The sequence below is a fragment of the Rana temporaria genome, chromosome 2 (assembly GCF_905171775.1).
Source record: "Rana temporaria chromosome 2, aRanTem1.1, whole genome shotgun sequence".
Taxonomy (NCBI): domain Eukaryota; kingdom Metazoa; phylum Chordata; class Amphibia; order Anura; family Ranidae; genus Rana; species Rana temporaria.
The window spans coordinates 511,481,075-511,498,299 of record NC_053490.1 but is presented as its reverse complement, the minus strand read 5'-3'; positions in this window follow the sequence as shown (position 1 = coordinate 511,498,299).

Below are 17,225 nucleotides of genomic sequence, written 5' to 3'. Positions count from 1 at the left end.
TAGAAGCTGATTGGTTACTGTACACAACTGCACCAGATTCTGTGTGCACCAATTTTAAAACCTCTCCTCTAGTATGCCAAACCACGATGAGTAGATTCACTTTGACTAGCCATAGTGAAGCTTCTATGAATGAAACATGATTTGTGAATAGAAGAAGGGAAGACGATTGATAGGTCTACCACCCTCCATTCATAGATCCTATTTCATTCACAAAAGCTGTAGTACGGCTGCTATGATTGGCGGAAAGGGTAGGTAGAGTCGCAACTTTTGATAAGAGCTTGTGACAACCTGGCCCCTGCAACAAGGGGGGGCGTGGGGCTGCATCGGAAGATTTTGGTAGAAAGAGGACACAGCAGTAAAAGAGACACAACTCACTAAGGTAAGTAATGTCCCTTGTGCTGATTGTTTTCTTTTTTTCTTTTGGGTAAACTGAGGCTTATTAATGCAGTGTTCCTTTTTAAAAAAGCAGCTACAAATACTGCAGCTGCTGACTTTTAAAATAAGGACACTTACCTGTCCAGGGTGTCCACAATGTCGGCAACCGAAGCCGATTTGTCCCTCGGCTCTCGGGTGGAGGTGCCACAATCTTCGGTAAGGGAATCAGGAGGTGAAGCCTTGGCGGCACCACAGCCTGGTTCCCTACTGCGCATGCGCGACTAGTGCTGCACAATACCACTGGTCCCTGCTGTATTTTCGGACCTGTGTGTCTCCCAGAAGACAGCAGGGGGGACAGAGGAGGCGCCGGACATGGCGCAGATAGCCGCGGGTGGCTCAGCTATCTATGCCCAGAAGTTGGAGCAAAATACCTTCATTAGACAAGTATCTGCTCCCCCCTGAAAGTTGCCAAATGTGACACTGGAAAGGGGGACGATTCTGAAAAGCGGAAGTTACATTTTTGGGTGGAACTCCGCTTTAATTGCAGTATAGTCACATGATCAGTACCACTATAAAAATGATAAAAAGAACATCACAGAACAGGTTCAGGTGAATGTGACCAATTACTACCTATTATAATAAAAAGAGTTCCATACCCAGACATAGAGAACTCTGTAATAAGCTGAGCTGAATATCTGCCGGTATTGGCCGCTTCAAAAGAAACCAGCCGACATTCGGTCTATGTTTATACCAGCCTGGCCGACAGAAGCCTGTTGAACGGGCATGCTGGAAAACTAGCATCCAATCAGCGCTGATGGCCAATGGCTGGCAGGGGGCATCAGAACAAAATAGCTTAGCAGGGATATCGCTGTACTAACATCGAATAATTAGTAGAGCGAACTCCTCCAGGGCACCTCAGTTTTTTTCATTCCATTCAGCCCTCTGGGTTGAACGGAAAAAAAAAACTGATAGTGTGTACCGGTGACTTGTCCATAAGGTTCCCCTAACGGGGAAGTTCCTTCAAGGACTGCGCAGGCGCAAACTTGCCGACGGAAATCTCCGAACCTCCCCCGGCATCCAGGCTCATTCTTTAACATCCCCGTGGATTGGAGGATGTTAAAAAAAGAGCCAGGAGGCCGAGCGAGCCATCCGAGCGCAGCGAGGACGTGAGGCCGACTGGCCACTTACCTCGAAAGCCACGTCGCCCTGGATGCCGGCCGAGGTTTGGAGATTTCCGTCTGCAAGTTTGCGACTGTGCAGTCCTTGAAGGAACTTTCCCGTTAGCCGGAACCATCTCGGCAGATCACCGGCATAAGTGTCTTACTCAGGGGTAAGGACTGACAACTCATGGGGCCCCCGGGCAATAGAAGACTATGGGGCCCCTGGGCTTACAGATGGCCACCACGCCAGGAGGCAGTGCAGAGGCGGGTCAGCTAAAATCTCTGGATTTTAGCTGCCTTTATTACCACAAAGTAATAAAGATTTAATTTCAAAGATATATGTATTTGACAATTTAAAACAGTTTATTGATATCATTTATTTATTCTTACTCTGTCTTCCAAAGGCTGTTTTTTTTTCTGTGTGCAGCAGCTCCCCTCCTAATAGTAATAAGATACCCCCTAAGGTAATACTTACCTGAGCCGATCTTCCCCCAGCGATGTGCCTCGACTCTCCGGGGACTCTAACTCCTCATTGGCTGAGATAGCAGCGAGAGCCATTGACCAGCCAGTGAGCCAATCAGGACAAAGAGGGGGCGGAGCGGAGCTGCATCTGTGTGTGAATGGACAAGCTGCTTGCTGTGGGGGCACTCGGAAGGAGGGAGGGGTCAGGAGCGTGGGCGGGGGCCCAGAGAAGAGGAGGATCGGAGTTACTCCGTGCAAAACCACTGCACAGAGCAGTTAAGTATAACATGTTTGTTATTTAATAAAATAAAAATAAAAAAATTGCTTTTTTAAAGCGGAGTTCCGCCAATTCTTTTTTTTTTTCAAGTCAGCAGCTACAAATACTTCAGCTGCTGACTTTTAAAATAAGGACACTTACCTGTCATTTTTGCATGTGTGCGCTATAATCTGTTTTGTACTTACCTGTCCAGGGCGCCCGCAATGTCGGCACCCAAAGCCGATCTATCTCTCGGGTGCTGCCGCCGCCATCTTCGGTAAGGGAATCAGGAAGTGAAGCCTTATGGCTTCACTTCCTGGTTCCCTACAGCGCATGCGCGACTCGCGCTGCACAATCCTACTGGTCCCTTCTGTCTTCTGGGACCTGCGTATCTCACAGAAGACAGGGGGGGCAGAGAAGGCCCTGGAAGGGGCGTAGATACCCGTGGAGGAATCCGAAAAGTGGAAGTTCCATGTTTGGGTGGAACCCCGCTTTAAGTATAGATGCTTGCAAGGGGGTCCATTCATATTGTATTGCATGGTAATATTTTATTTATACATTTTTGTTAATAAAGGGCTGCTATGGCGAATAAGCTCCAGTTTGAGTCTTCTGTGGGTTTTTTAGGTGTTGATAAGTGTTAGGGGTGGTCAAGCGGTGTCGGAGACAAAACATCTTCAATACCCTAGCCAAGCCATGCACCCACCTTCACAAGCGTTACCCAATGCTGTATCCTGGCCCAGGCCTAGAGCAGCACTTTGCAGGGGGGCAGCACGGACAGTGTCACCGCCGGCTTGCGCTACACTGTTAGGCAAATTAGTTTAGCGCCCCCATTAAAACGGCCGCACTGCTTTCAGTATGTGGGCGGTTGGCATTCTGCAACTGTGGGGGGGGGGGGGGGGTGTTGCTTCAAATTTGTTACCATCCCTATCCCATTGCAGAGATTTCCCTTCACTTCCTGTCCCATAGCAAAACAGTAAGTGAGAGGAAATCTATGCAAATTAAGGAAGTCCATTGCCCCCCCAGGCCATCAGAATTAGTGTCCCCACTTGAAAATTTCAGGGTGGGTCTTAAACCGCAAGGGGTGTGGCCTTGACAGGAAGGTGTGGGTGATATTTAAATTAGGGGGTGCACGAGTTTAGTCAGGCCTAGTGCAGCACAAAACCTAAATACATCCCTGGGGTTACCTATGGATGTCTGTGTGGTATGGTTTGATGAATTGATTGATACGGCCAACAGCGCCATTGTTCTCTCCGACTTTTACAAGCTGGCCCACTCGATCCTGTCATTGTGGAACATCTGAACGAGGTTGGCGTTGGACTGTAGGCGCTCAGTAAGTGGCTGTCATGTACTGTACACCTAACGCCTTCAGCAATAGCCGGATTCTCACAAGATGTGTATGAAAGGAGATAGGGCACTTAGACTCTCTGCCAGAGGAGCAACACAGGAAGGTCACATCCCGAGCTGGTTTATTAAGAAAACATGCGGATCAGTCGCAGGGGAGAAAAGTTCAACTTTCCCTTCTTGCCGGCCCGCGGTGCGCTCTATAACAAGAAGCTCACTGTAGGGGTTGGAAAACTTAACTTGTTACAGATGCCCAGCTTCACAAATTGTACCCGGCTAGTGTTTCTCAATTCATTAGCTTCACAAACGCACAAATCGTATTACTGAAAGACTTTCATGTACATTGTACCTGATTTATTTTTTCGGTGTCGTATTACTTTGTGTATGTAAATCCTATCAATGAACGTCTCTTATTTGCTCCCTTTTGATCTTAAAGATGAATTCTAGTTATGGCAAGTTTTACATACTGTAGGTCATGGACTAATGTAAGTATGTATCTGCCATACCTGTGGGTTCCCCAATGAAAGCCGCCAGCTTCCGGATCACATGCCAAGCATACCAAGTTGGTTTTAAGGTGGTCAGATGAGACTAAAATTGAATTAAATTCACTCAATTCCTCCATCAACACAGACAGTGTTGACAGAGGAATCCCTCCCACTGAGCCTTTGTGTTCCCCCGGTGGGGGGGGGGGCTGTCCCCACCAGGAGAAGACAGTGGGCTAGATTCAGGTACATTTTGCGCATTTTTTACGGAGGCGCAGGGCAACGTTTTTGCCCTGTGCCCCCGCAAAATGCCTGGCGTAAGCGCGCGCAATTTAAATGATCCCGTAGGGGGCGGGAATCATTTAAATTAGGCGCGTTCCCGCGCCGATCGTAGAGCGCATGCTCCGTCGGGAAACTTTCCCGACGTGCATTGCGGCAAATGACGTCGCAAGGACGTCATTTGCTTCAAAGTGAACGTGAATGGCGTCCAGCGCCATTCACGTTTCACTTACGCAAACTACGTAAAGTTCAAATTTCACGACGCAGGAACGACGGGTATACGTAACATTGGCTGCCCCTGCTAATAGCAGGGGCAGCCTTACGCGAAAACCGCCGTACGCAAACGACGCAAACTGCGTACGCAGGGCTCGCGTAACGTTGTGAATCGGCGTTAGTATGCAATTTGCATACTATACGATGAGCACAACGGGAACGCCACCATCGCAAGAATGCAGCCTAAGATATGCGGGCATAAGAGCCTTATGCCACGCATGTCTTAGGCTGCAGTCGGCGTAACGAGGTTCCTGAATCAGGAGCATTCGTTACGCCGGCGCAAGTAAGCAATTGCTCTCTGAATCCGGGCCAGTGATTATTGCTAGCAGCTAAACCCACCGCTAGCAATAATCGTATGTAAGATCCATCAGGCTGGCTGTACCCAAGTTGATGGATTAATTTGGTACATTTAACCTGCCCACATACAATTTGAATCTCGGCAGTGGCGGTGCGTCCATAAGGGGCGCATGGGCGCTGCCCCCTCTCTCCTGCCACCTCTCTATCACCATAGATAGATTCCTCTATATATGGTCGCTGCTGCCACCCCCTATTCAGGTACCCTATTCGGGCGGCGGGCACCTGAATTACAGTGGCGGGGTATTTTTTGGAAGCACCTGATTAGAGCCACAGGCTCTAAAAGGCGTCCAAAAAGGTGAACAGCCGGTGAACAGTTCACTCAGTATTGTGTTAGGAAAGTGAATAAATATTCGGGTCTGTTACCTGTCACCTGATTGGCTGAAACGACAGGTGCTGTGATTGGACGCCTATCAGGCAATTTATGAGCACACTGGCAGCAATTGACAGGCAAAGTAATGGCAATTGATGGGCACAGTGTCAGAAATTGATGAGCACAGTGTCAGCAATTGACGGGCACAGTAACGGCAATTGATGGGCACACTGGCAGCAATGTATGGGTACAGTAGCTGCGTTTGATGGGTACAGTAGCTGAGTTTGATGGGCACAGTGGCGGCAATTGATGGCACAGTGGCTGCGTTTGATGGGCACAGTGGCTGCATTTGATTGCATGGTGGCTGCGTTTGATGGCGCAGTGTCCACGTTTGATGGTCACAGTGTCTGCATTTGATGGGCACAGTGGCTGCGTTTGATGGGCACAGTGGCTGCGTTTGATGGGCACAGTGGCTGCATTTGATGGCATGGTGGCTGCGTTTGATGGTCACAGTGTCCGCGTTTGATGGTCACAGTGGCAGCGTTTGATGGGCACAGTGGCTGCATTTGATTGCATGGTGGCTGCGTTTGATGGCACAGTGTCCACGTTTGATGGTCACAGTGTCTGCATTTGATGGGCACAGTGGCTGCGTTTGATGGGCACAGTGGCTGCGTTTGATGGGCACAGTGGCTGCATTTGATGGCATGGTGGCTGCGTTTGATGGTCACAGTGTCCGCGTTTGATGGTCACAGTGGCAGCATTTGATGGCACAGTGGCTGCGTTTGATGGGCACAGTGGCTGCATTTGATGGCATGGTGGCTACGTTTGATGGCACAGTGTCCACGTTTGATGGTCACAGTGGCTGCGTTTGATGGGCACAGTGGTGACAATTGATGGGCACAGTGGCTGCAATTTATGTTTTTTTTTTTTTTTTTGCGTCCCACCCAAACATTTTGAGCACCAGCACCCATTGAATCTCGGGTGGGATTCAGTCCATCTATGGCTGGCCTAACACTCTATAGGAGAAGTAGGAGAAGTTAAATGCTCCTTTGTACTCAGTAGCACTGGGAATTTATCTTTCTTCAGTATGGAATGGTGGGGAAGAAAAAAAACAAGATAAATATTTGCGGGAAGAGGGCAGCCTGCTTTGCCATGCATCGGAAATGTACAGGTTCACACTAAAGAGTTTTTAGAGAGAAAATGGAAAACTTTCACACGTGCCATCCCTAATCCTTCCACCTCCATCCCCTGAGGTTTTCCATAGATGAAAAAAATGTCATAATTTTTTATTTTTTTTGTAAATGGATAAATATGAAATATTGAATATCAACATTCACATTTACCATTTCTAGGCAGCAGGTGGCTACAACTTCAGTTTTTCACGATTCACATGATACATGATTCACTGCTGTTCTATGAACAGTCTGAAAAGACTATTAACCAGATTCAGGTAGACTGGCTTACTTTTGCGGCGGCGTATCGTATGGCATATACGCTACGCCGCCGTAAGTCAGAGAGGCAAGTGCTGTATTCACAAAGCACTTGCCTCCTAAGTTACGGCGGCGTAGCGCGAATGGGCCGGCGTAAGCACGCCTAATTCAAATGTGGATGAGGGGGACGTGTTTTATGTAAATTACTTGTTACCCCTGACGTGATTGACGTTTTTTACGAGCGGCGCATAGGCCGTCTGTGGACATATCCCAGTGTGCATTGCTCCAAAGTACGCCGCAAGGACGTATTGGTTTCGACGTGAACGTAAATTACGTCCAGCCCCATTCACGGACGACTTACGCAAACGACGTACATTTTTCAAATTTCGACGCGGGAACGACGGCCATACTTAACATTGACTAGGCCAGCTATTTGTTCGGCTAACTTTACGCCGGGAATCGCCTTACGTAAACGGCGTATCTTTACTGCGACAGGCAAGCGTACGTTCGTGAATCGGCGTATCTCGCTGATTTACGCATTCTATGCGTAAATCAGCGTTCACGCCCCTAGCGGCCGGCGGAACTAGACAGCTAGGATACGACGGCACAGGCCGTCGTATCTTAGCTAGGTTTAAGTGTATCTCAGTTTGAGCATACACTTAAACATACAACGGCTTAGATTCCGAGTTACGACGGCGTATCTACTGATACGCTGGCGTAACTCTTTGTGAATCTAGCCATTTGTTTGTGTATAGACTTTAACGCGGAGCTTCACCCAGGTTCAAATAATGAAAAGTTAGCATTTACAAAATCTGTAGCTGCTAACTTTTAATAAATAGACACTCACCTGTCCAGGTATCTAGTGCCATCCAGTGCCATCCTGACCTGGGTTGGTTCTTCCCCAGTCTTTGGATCCCCAGCGCTGGCATGTGTGAGAAGCCGGCTGGGGCTCCCATGCCTCAAGTGTACGCACCTAACTGGGAATATACGTCATTATTTTGATGTTAAATACCGGGGGTTATGGCTGCAGCTAGATGCCACAACCCTGGTATTTTTTTCCCCCTCGGGCATGCCAACTTTCCGATAACAGTGATCCCAGTGGCAGATTCCCCACAGGGTCACTTTAGATCACTTTTCCCCCTCGCCACTTCCTAGTGGTTCCAATCGCTGAGCCCGGGGACCAACCAGAGTCGGCAGGAATTTTCCATAGAAATAAGCTATGGCAAGATGACCACCGCTCATCTCTATGCCCTTGGAGGACCAGAGCAATGTCACTTTCGGTTCTCGGGCCATGTAAACATGATTTTTTATAGAGCAAATGGTTAAAAAATATATATATACTTTTTCTTTTAAGGGTAGAGAAGAAATTTAGGGTCTTTTAGACCCCAGATCTCTCCATAAAGAGATCTCTCCTGTCATGCTGTATTGTTATCGCAAGGGATATCTACATTCCTTGCGATAGCAATAAAAGTGATCAATTTAAAAAAAAAAAAAAGGACAGTGTAAAAATTTAAAAAAATAAGAAAAAAATAAAATAAATGAAAAACATTTTTTTAAAGTGCCCCCATCCCCGCCTGCTTGCGCACAGTGAACGCATACGTAGGTGACGCCCACATATGTGAGGTATCACCGCGAACCTCTGAGGTAGAACAATCATTTTAGCTCCTCTGTAACTTTAAACTGGTAACCAGTAGAAATTTTTAAAGCATCGCCTATGGAGAGTGCACAATTTTTAAAGCATGACATACTTGTTAGGTATGGGGTATGTTCTATGCTTTGTTTTTTTAATTCATTAAAATTTATTTTGTCCAAAAAAAAAAATGCGTTTGAAAAACCGCTGCGCCAAAACCGTGTGACATAAAAAATGTCAACGCCCGCCATTTTATTCTCTAGGGTTTTTGCTAAACAAACTATATAATGTTTGGGGGTTCTAAGTAATTGTCTACCAAAAAATACAGATTTTTAATTGTAAGAGAAGTCAGAAAAAGGCTGGGTCCTTAAATGGTAAAGTGACAGGGTCAGTTTGGATGTTAAGGGCATACCTGCAATAGAAGACATAATATACTTACCTTTCCGGTGGCAGGTTTGCTTCTTGATAGTCATTGCATGTATTTAACTGTCCAGATGGGTCAAATACCCAACCCATACGTTAAAATACGTAGGTGTACTAAACAGTGTTTCTGTGTATTTTTTTGAGGGGTTCTTCTTTAACGTTCTGAGATTATAAACTAAAATTGGTGTAAATAAGGGTCTTGTTCTGGGAATACGTTACAAGCCATGTATCTTTTTACAGAGTGTTATTTTTCTTCTTCACAATGTATACAGGCCTCTGTGTTCTCTATACATTACCCCTAAGAGCGCCTATAGCTAAAAAGTTCATTGGTGTCTGTGAGAACTTGTCTGAGAGGCAGATATTGCTCATTGCTCAAGGAACCCCCTAGCAACCTCCTGGAGGAATCCTAGTTAAGAAACCCTGGTATAGGCTGATTTTGTGTAAACAGAATTGTTGAATTTACAAGGACCTAATGGCTTGTTGGCTTGTGAAGGAATACTTAAGTGGACTAAACGTTGGGTTCTTCTTTAACAAAATAAAGAGAGAACATTGGTGTCATGCTGCTTACTTTGTCAAATGGTGTTGGCCCTGGAACTATGCAGATGACATCAAATGAAAGGCCAACATCATTCATAACCCAAGGAAGCCCTGGAAACCTCTTGAGCAACTCTAGGGTTCTTCAGCCTACCCACTGCTAGTCCAATTTGCTAAACGTGCTACACTATTGGCAGCTTGGCACCTCTCTTTCCCCTTTCCTTATTCTTTTAGGTAATCAGAACTGCTGAACATTGGTGTCATGCTGCTGACTTTGTCAAATGGTGTTGGCCCTGGAACTATGCAGACACCATCAAATGGCAGGCCACCATCATTCATAACCCAAGGAAGGCCTTGTAAGCTCTTGAGCACCTCTAGGGTTCCTTAGAACCCAGGTTGAGTATTGCTGGTTTAGAGAACAGCCATGCCTATTGCTAGTCAAATTTGCTAAACTATGGCAGCTTGGCACCTCTCTTTCCCCTTTCCTTCTTCTTTTGGGTAATCAGAACAGCTGAATATTAAAATACGTAGGTGTACTAAACAATGTTTCTGTGTATTTTTTGAGGGGTTCTCCTTTAACGTTCTGAGATTATAAACTAAAATTGGAGTAAATAAGGGTCTTGTTCTGGGAATATGTTACAAGCCATGTATCTTTTAACAGAGTGTGATTTTTCTTTTTCACAATGTATACAGGCCTCTGTGTTCTCTATACATTACCCCTGAGAGTGTCTATAGCTAAAAAGATCATTGGTGTCTGTGAGAACTTATCTGAGAGGCAGATATTGCTCATTGCTCAAGGAACCCCTAGCAACCTCGGGAGGAACCGTAGTTAAGAAACCCTGGTATAGACTAATTTTGAAAAAGGCTGGGTCCTTAAATGGTAAAGTGACAGGGTCAGTTTGGATGTTAAGGGCATACCTGCAATAGAAGACATAATATACTTACCTTTCCGGTGGCCGGTTTGCATTTTGATAGTCATTGCATGTATTTAACTGTCCAGATGGGTCAAATAACCAACCCATACGTTAAAATACGTAGGTGGAATAAACAGTGTTTCTGTGTATTTCTTGAGGGGTTCTTCTTTAACGTTCTGAGACGATAAACTAAAATTGGAGTAAATAAGGGTCTTGTTCTGGGAATACGTTACAGGCCATGTATCTTTTTACAGAGTGTGATTTTTCTTTTTCACAATGTATACAGGCCTCTGTGTTCTCTATACATTACCCCTGAGAGCGTCTATAGCTAAAATGATCATTGGTGTCTGTGAGAACTTATCTGAGAGGCAGATATTGCTCAAGGAACCCCTAGCAACCTCGGGAGGAACCTTAAGAAACCCTGGTGTAGACTGATTTTGTGTAAACCGAACTGCTGAATTTAGAAAGGACCTCATGGCTTGTTGGCTTGTGAAAGAATACATAAGTGGACTAAATACCATTGGGTTCTTCTTTAACAAAAAAAGAGAGAACATCATGTCATGCTGCTGACTTTGTCAAATGGTGTTGGCCCTGGAACTATGCAGACACTATCAAACGTAAGGCCAACATCATTCATAACCCAAGGAAGCCCTGGTAACCTCTTGAACAACTCTAGGGTTCCTCAGCCTACCCACTTCTAGTCCAATTTGCAAAACGTGCTACACTATTGGCAGCTTGGCGCCTCTCTTTCCCCTTTCATTTTTCTTTTGGGTAATCAGAACTGCTGAACATTGGTGTCATACTGCTGACTTTGTCAAATGGTGTTGGTCCTGGAAATGCAGACACCATCAAATGGCAGGCCACCATCATTCATAACCCAAGGAAGCCCTGGTAACCTCTTGAGCAACTCTAGGGTTCCTTAGAACCCCGGTAGAGTATGGCTGGTTTAGAGAACAGCCATGCCTATTGCTAGTCCAATTTGCTAAACGTGCTACACTATTGGCAGCTTAGCGCCTTTCTTTCTCCTTTCCTTCTTCTTTTGTGTAAACAGAACTGCTGAATTTTAAAATACGTAGGTGTACTAAACAGTAATTCTGTGTATTTTTTGAGGGGTTCTTCTTTAACGTTCTGAGACGATAAAATAAAATTGGTGTAAATAAGGGTCTTGTTCTGGGAATGCGTTACAAGCCATGTATCTTTTTACAGAGTGTGATTTTTCTTTTTCACAATGTATACAGGCCTCTGTGTTCTCTATACATTACCCCTGAGAGCTTCTATAACTTAATACTCCCAAGCCAGCCCTGGATCTCCGTTCATAGAGGTCTTCTGTACATTCACAACTTAAAGGAACCCTTTTCTGTATGTTATTAAGAGCCTACAAAACCAATTACAGACACACTTGACCCTGAGGGAACTTTGACCTCTCTCTCAGCTCCCACTGTGTCTTTACATCTCAAGTGTAGCCAAACTTTTAATTGCAAATTTCCAAACACCCCTTACAGTTTCTGTAATGTATTTCTCTCACTGTAATGGGATTTACAATGTATTGTTGATCTGGAGCTGGCTGTAGAGACTGGAGTCGGTTAGATGTGGAGACACGACCTGACTGCCCTCTGCATCTGACAGCGGGTCCCTAAACACTAATATAAGGCTTGGTCCAATGTTTTGTGTTTAAGGCTAAAAGGGATATTCTGCAAACCACTTCCGCACCAGCTTATTATGGATGACACGTTTATGTAATTTTTCTTTGTTGTATTAAACCCACAAGAGTAAAATCAGTCTGTATATGCAGTAAAGCATGCTTGTTATACTCACTCTGGAACCTAAGGGGGTTAATCCTCCGCATTGCATAAAAAGGCTGTTTGATCCTATCGTCTCTGATCCTCCCGTTCTTTCACAGTCCCCCAATCCATCTGCTGATAGAACAGAGCCCTAGGAGGCACTCTGCACATGCTCAGTTTGGTGTGTATTGTTAGAGAGTTTTTTTTTGGGAGGGTCCATGTGATCAGCACAGGGCCAATTAACACTGACCAGGCAGAGGTCCAGGAGAATGAAAACTCCTCCTACAAGCTTTAACCAGTGCTCAACGGGACACTGTTAGAAGTGACAAGACTGCTATATACTGAGTAAAGATATTTAGCAGTTAATATTTACTAAAATAATTGCATTTCCATGCTCTATGTACAGTGGAAGACCATATATAGTGAATGCACAGTACTGGGTTAAGTAACACTTTAAAGCGGGGGTTCACCCTAAAAACTATTTTCTAACATTACATTGACATGACTCTCGACAATGACAGTATGCCTTTTTTTTTTTTGCTGTACATACCTTCGTACAGCTATTTTCTTCCCCGGCTTCTGGGTAGGGCCTCCCGCGGGAGTGGGCGTTCCTATCCAGCAGGTGATTGACGCGATGACAAAAACTACCTCCCCCCGTCGCATAAGGAGCGTCACGAGTTGCCGAAAGAAGCCGAACGGCGGTGCGCAGGCGCCGTATAGCGCCGACTCGCCATTCGGCTTCTTTCGGCAACTCGTCACGCTCCTTATGCGACGGGGGGAGGTAGTTTTTGTCATCGCGTCAATCACCTGCTGGATAGAAACGCCCAGTCCCGCAGGATTCACTACCTGGAAGCCAGGGAAGAAAATGGCTGCACGAGGTATGTACAGCACAAAAAAAAAAACGACAAACTGTCATTGTCGAGAGTCATGTCAATGTAATGTTAGAAAATAGTTTTTGGGGTGAACCCCCGCTTTAAAGCGGTAGTGAATTCTGTTTGAAAAAGTACAAAAAACTGTGCCCCCAGCAGGTTTAAATCATAAAGTACTAGTATGGATCGCATACTAATACTTTATGACAGACCTACCTGCAAACTTAGCTGTCAGTGCTGGGCTGTCACAGCTCCCCCGATCCCTGGCAGCTTCCATGTTAACCTGGTCTTCTTTCCAAGCTCCGAATCTTCGGCTGCTTGATTGGTCAGGATGCAGTGCATGCCGTAAATTCAGCTGAGCTGCGCGGGCGTGACTCAGATTGCATTACTGCTGACAGGCGGCGGGACATTTCCGACAGAAGAGACTTCTGGGGTCTCTTCTGTTGTAAAATGCCATGTGGGAGTTTACTACCACATTAAACTGCATCAGTTAATAATTGTTGTGTAGTATCAAACTTAAATATTAACTACTGTGCGGCCTACAAAATCCACTGTTCTGTAACATGCTGACAGCTAGTGGTAGTTTTGTGCCACTAAAACTCATTCACTCATGTGAATTAGTATCAACCTCTGTCCTCCCATCTTGTTTAGTGCTAGTTAGTTCAATCCTAGCTAAACCCCACCTGTTTCTTCCATGAACTACTAAAATTGGAGAGTGCAAAATCTGGTGCAGCTCTGAATAAAAAAAAAAAAAAAAATCAGCTTCCAGTTTTTTTTGTCAAGGCTTAAAGTGATTGTTTTTTTTTTTTTTTTTTTTTAATAACAAAAATGTTATACTTACCTTTTTAGCAGGACTGCGACATTTCGGCGGAGAGATCGGACACTTTTGATACTTTTTTGGGACCAGTGAGATTTATACGACGATCAGTGCTAATAATATGTCACTGGCAGGGAAGGGGTTACAACTAGGGGGCGATCAAGGGGTTCCCTAGCATAGGCGTGTGCACAGGGCGTGGCAGGTGTGCCCAGGCGCACCCTAATCACCCTGTGCAGCACAGAATTGCCCTACTGCCCTGCCCTCCCTTTCCCCTGCAGCGCTGCTGATTTCCCTCCTCTCCCGCCGGCTGTTGCTGCGGGGATGTTTTAGGATGAATGGGGGGAAAGGGTCATTAAATATGTCAATTACCGGTCCCTTCCCTTTCTGAATGAACATCGTGAGTAAACGGTAGGGTGTGTTTGAACTTTGGGGTGCACACCCTAATGCAATTCCCTATGTTCACAAAGGAGGTGTTTCTAACTGTGGGGGGAGTGTACTGACTGGGAGTAGAGAGAGATCGCTGTTCCTAATCACTAGGAACAACAGATCTCTCTCTACTCCCCTATCAGAACGGGAATCTGTCTGTTTAGATTGACAGATCCATGTTTTGGCTCTCTGAAGAGCGATCGCGGGTGGCCGGCGGACATCGCAGCCACACGCATCGGCGCAGCGGGCACCCCCTATAGCTTTTAAAGCGACCGCCGTACACCTACGCCGATTCGTGCAGCCGTGTCCATCCTGCTGCCAAAGAATGATAGCGGCTGGTCGGCAAGCAGTTAAGCTTTTGCAATAAAACCTGGAAGCTGATTGGTTTCTATGCAGAGCACCAGATTTTGCACTCTCCAGCTTTAGTAAATAAACCCCAAAATGGCGTGTCCTGCATCACATGAAACTTTTTCTTGTAGTTATAAATAGAAATATGAGGATATTGGTTAATAGCCCTTAAATGTCTTCAGGCCCCAGAAAAAATAAACCAAGAAATAAACAGAGCACATAGAAGAGCTATGTGTTTGTGTTTCTGACAGAAACCGACGTGTTGGCTTGTGACGTTTTTAAATGGAGGGAAAAAAAAAAGATATTTTAAGTGACTCGGTTACTCTGTGGTTGCTGCAAGTCCCTTACAACCGCACTGGATTACTCACTTCTATTTTCCGAGGAGCATGGCAGGAACTGTATTCATTATGACTTGTTTTCATACTCTCGGTTTGCTTCTACCCTAGAAGAGAGATTTGAGGCTACGGAGGTGAAAACATGCAGAGGAGCACATTAAAAGCACATTGTGCGCTCGGACTTGGACATCTGGTGACCTGCTCATACAGTCTGTGCCAAGTTTATTTACAGCCCTGGCTTTCTCTCCAATGAGCTGGTCTACTTTATGTTTTCTGCTGGTCAAATTTGTTCCAGATTACACTGAGATAGATGACTTGTGGGTTCTTTCTCAGTGGAAATATATTTGTTAGATCAAGTTCTCCCAGCTTCCAAAAGTCCCTCACTTGGATCTAAAAATACTTCTTCACGCCTCTGAGGTCCTCATTCTTCAATACTCTGCATAAATATCGTAAATGTATTATTTTTATAGTTAAAAGGTAGACGAGACGAAAAAACGAAAATAAATAAATAAAATTCATCAGGACAAAGCATGTATCGATTATAATCAAGTCCTGCGGGAACGCGTGGGAACGGAGTTCCTGCACTTTTTTCACAGCAGGAACTCAGTTTCCTTTGCAGGACTAGAGCAGTCGAGAGTAGCCGAGCCGCCCGAGCCAATCCTTTACCAAGCGGCGATGCCCAGCTTGAGTCACTGTCACTGTCAGAACTTACTTCTTTCTAAACCCTGTGATAACTCGCGGCAGACCTCCGCAATGTCTCCTGGGAACAATGACAAAAGCTCCCAGGAGACATTGCGGCATCGAGGAAGTGACGGAATACCCGCACACTACCCAATGAATCCATATACAGGAAGCGGCCAGTAACATAAAGGATTACTAAGGTACAGTGGATCAAAAAAAAAACAAAAAAACATGTGGTTTAGTAATTATGCATATGAGCGTATCATTTTATTTTTTTTGGTGGGGGAGTGGATCTTGGGTGGTAGTTCCCACAATTTTTTCCCCAGGACTTGACCCCTGATAATAATCATTCAATCAATCGTTTAACCACTTCCATACCAGGCACAAATAGAGATTTCTTTTGGTGGTATTTGATCAACTCTGCGATTTTAATTTTTGGGCATTCATAGGCGGCACTGGGCACTCTTTGGCGGGACTGATGGGCACTCATGGGTGGCACTTATGGGTGGCACTGATGGGTACTTATGGGTGGCACAGATGGGCACTGATAGGTGGGCACTGGGCATAGATGGGCACTGGACACTGGGTGGCACTGATGGACACTTAGGGGTGGCACTGATTGCAATCAGTGCAAACCCCCCCCTGTGAGGAGAGCCGTCGATCGGCTCTCCTCTACTCGTGTCTGTCAGACGCGAGTGAGGAAGAGCCGATCAGCGGCTCTTCCTGTTTACATCATGATTGGACACGGCTGATCACGTGGTAAAGGGCCTCCGCCAGAGGCTCTTTACCGAGATCGGAGATGCAGGGTGTCAGACTGGCACCCCACACCACCGATCGCTGCGCGCCCCCACGGGGAGCGCGCCAGCATGAAATCCTGCAGGACGTCCATAGACGTCCAGTCAGGATTTCACAACCACTTCCCGGACGTCAATTGACTATTGACCGGGCGGGAAGTGGCTAAAGGATATAGTAGAAAATAGAAGAATAGTAGAAAACCATACATATATAAGATTTTATAGGTGCCTTAGTACATCAGTACATACAGTATACACCATGAATAAAATTCCATAGATTTTGTTTTTTATTATTCCTCTGAAACATTGATCCAAACATTTTAAATACTGTATTTATTGGCATATAATGCCGCATACACACGATCGCAAATTACGACAAGAAAAGTCAGATGTGAGCTTTTGGTTGGAAATTCCGACCGTGTGTAGGCCCCATCTGACTTTTGCTGTCGGAATTTCTGCCAACAAAAGATTGAGAGCAGGTTCTCAATTTTTTTTTTCCGTCTGTAGCAATTCCGACGCGCAAAATTCTGACGCACGCTCGGAAACAATTTGTTGCATGCTCGGAAGCACTGAATTTAATTTTCTCCACTCGTCGTAGTGTTGTACATCACCGTTTTTTTTTTACAAGTACAGTGTGTAAGCATCAAAGTAGACGGTACATAGCCAGTGACACTCCCTTCCACCAGGAAAGGGAGAAAGAAAGGGGGGAAACAGAGGATGGGCACAGCATTATACAGTCAACATAGCTCTGTTACCTAAAAAACTATTTTTTTCCTCAGTTTAGGTCGATACGTATTCTTCTACATATTTTTGGTAAACAAAAAAAAATAATCGCAATAAGCGTATAGTGACTGGTTTGCGCAAAAGTTATAGCGCCTACAAAATAGAGGACATAATTATGATTTTTTTTTTAAAGTTTTTTTTTTTTACTAGTAATGGCGGCGATCT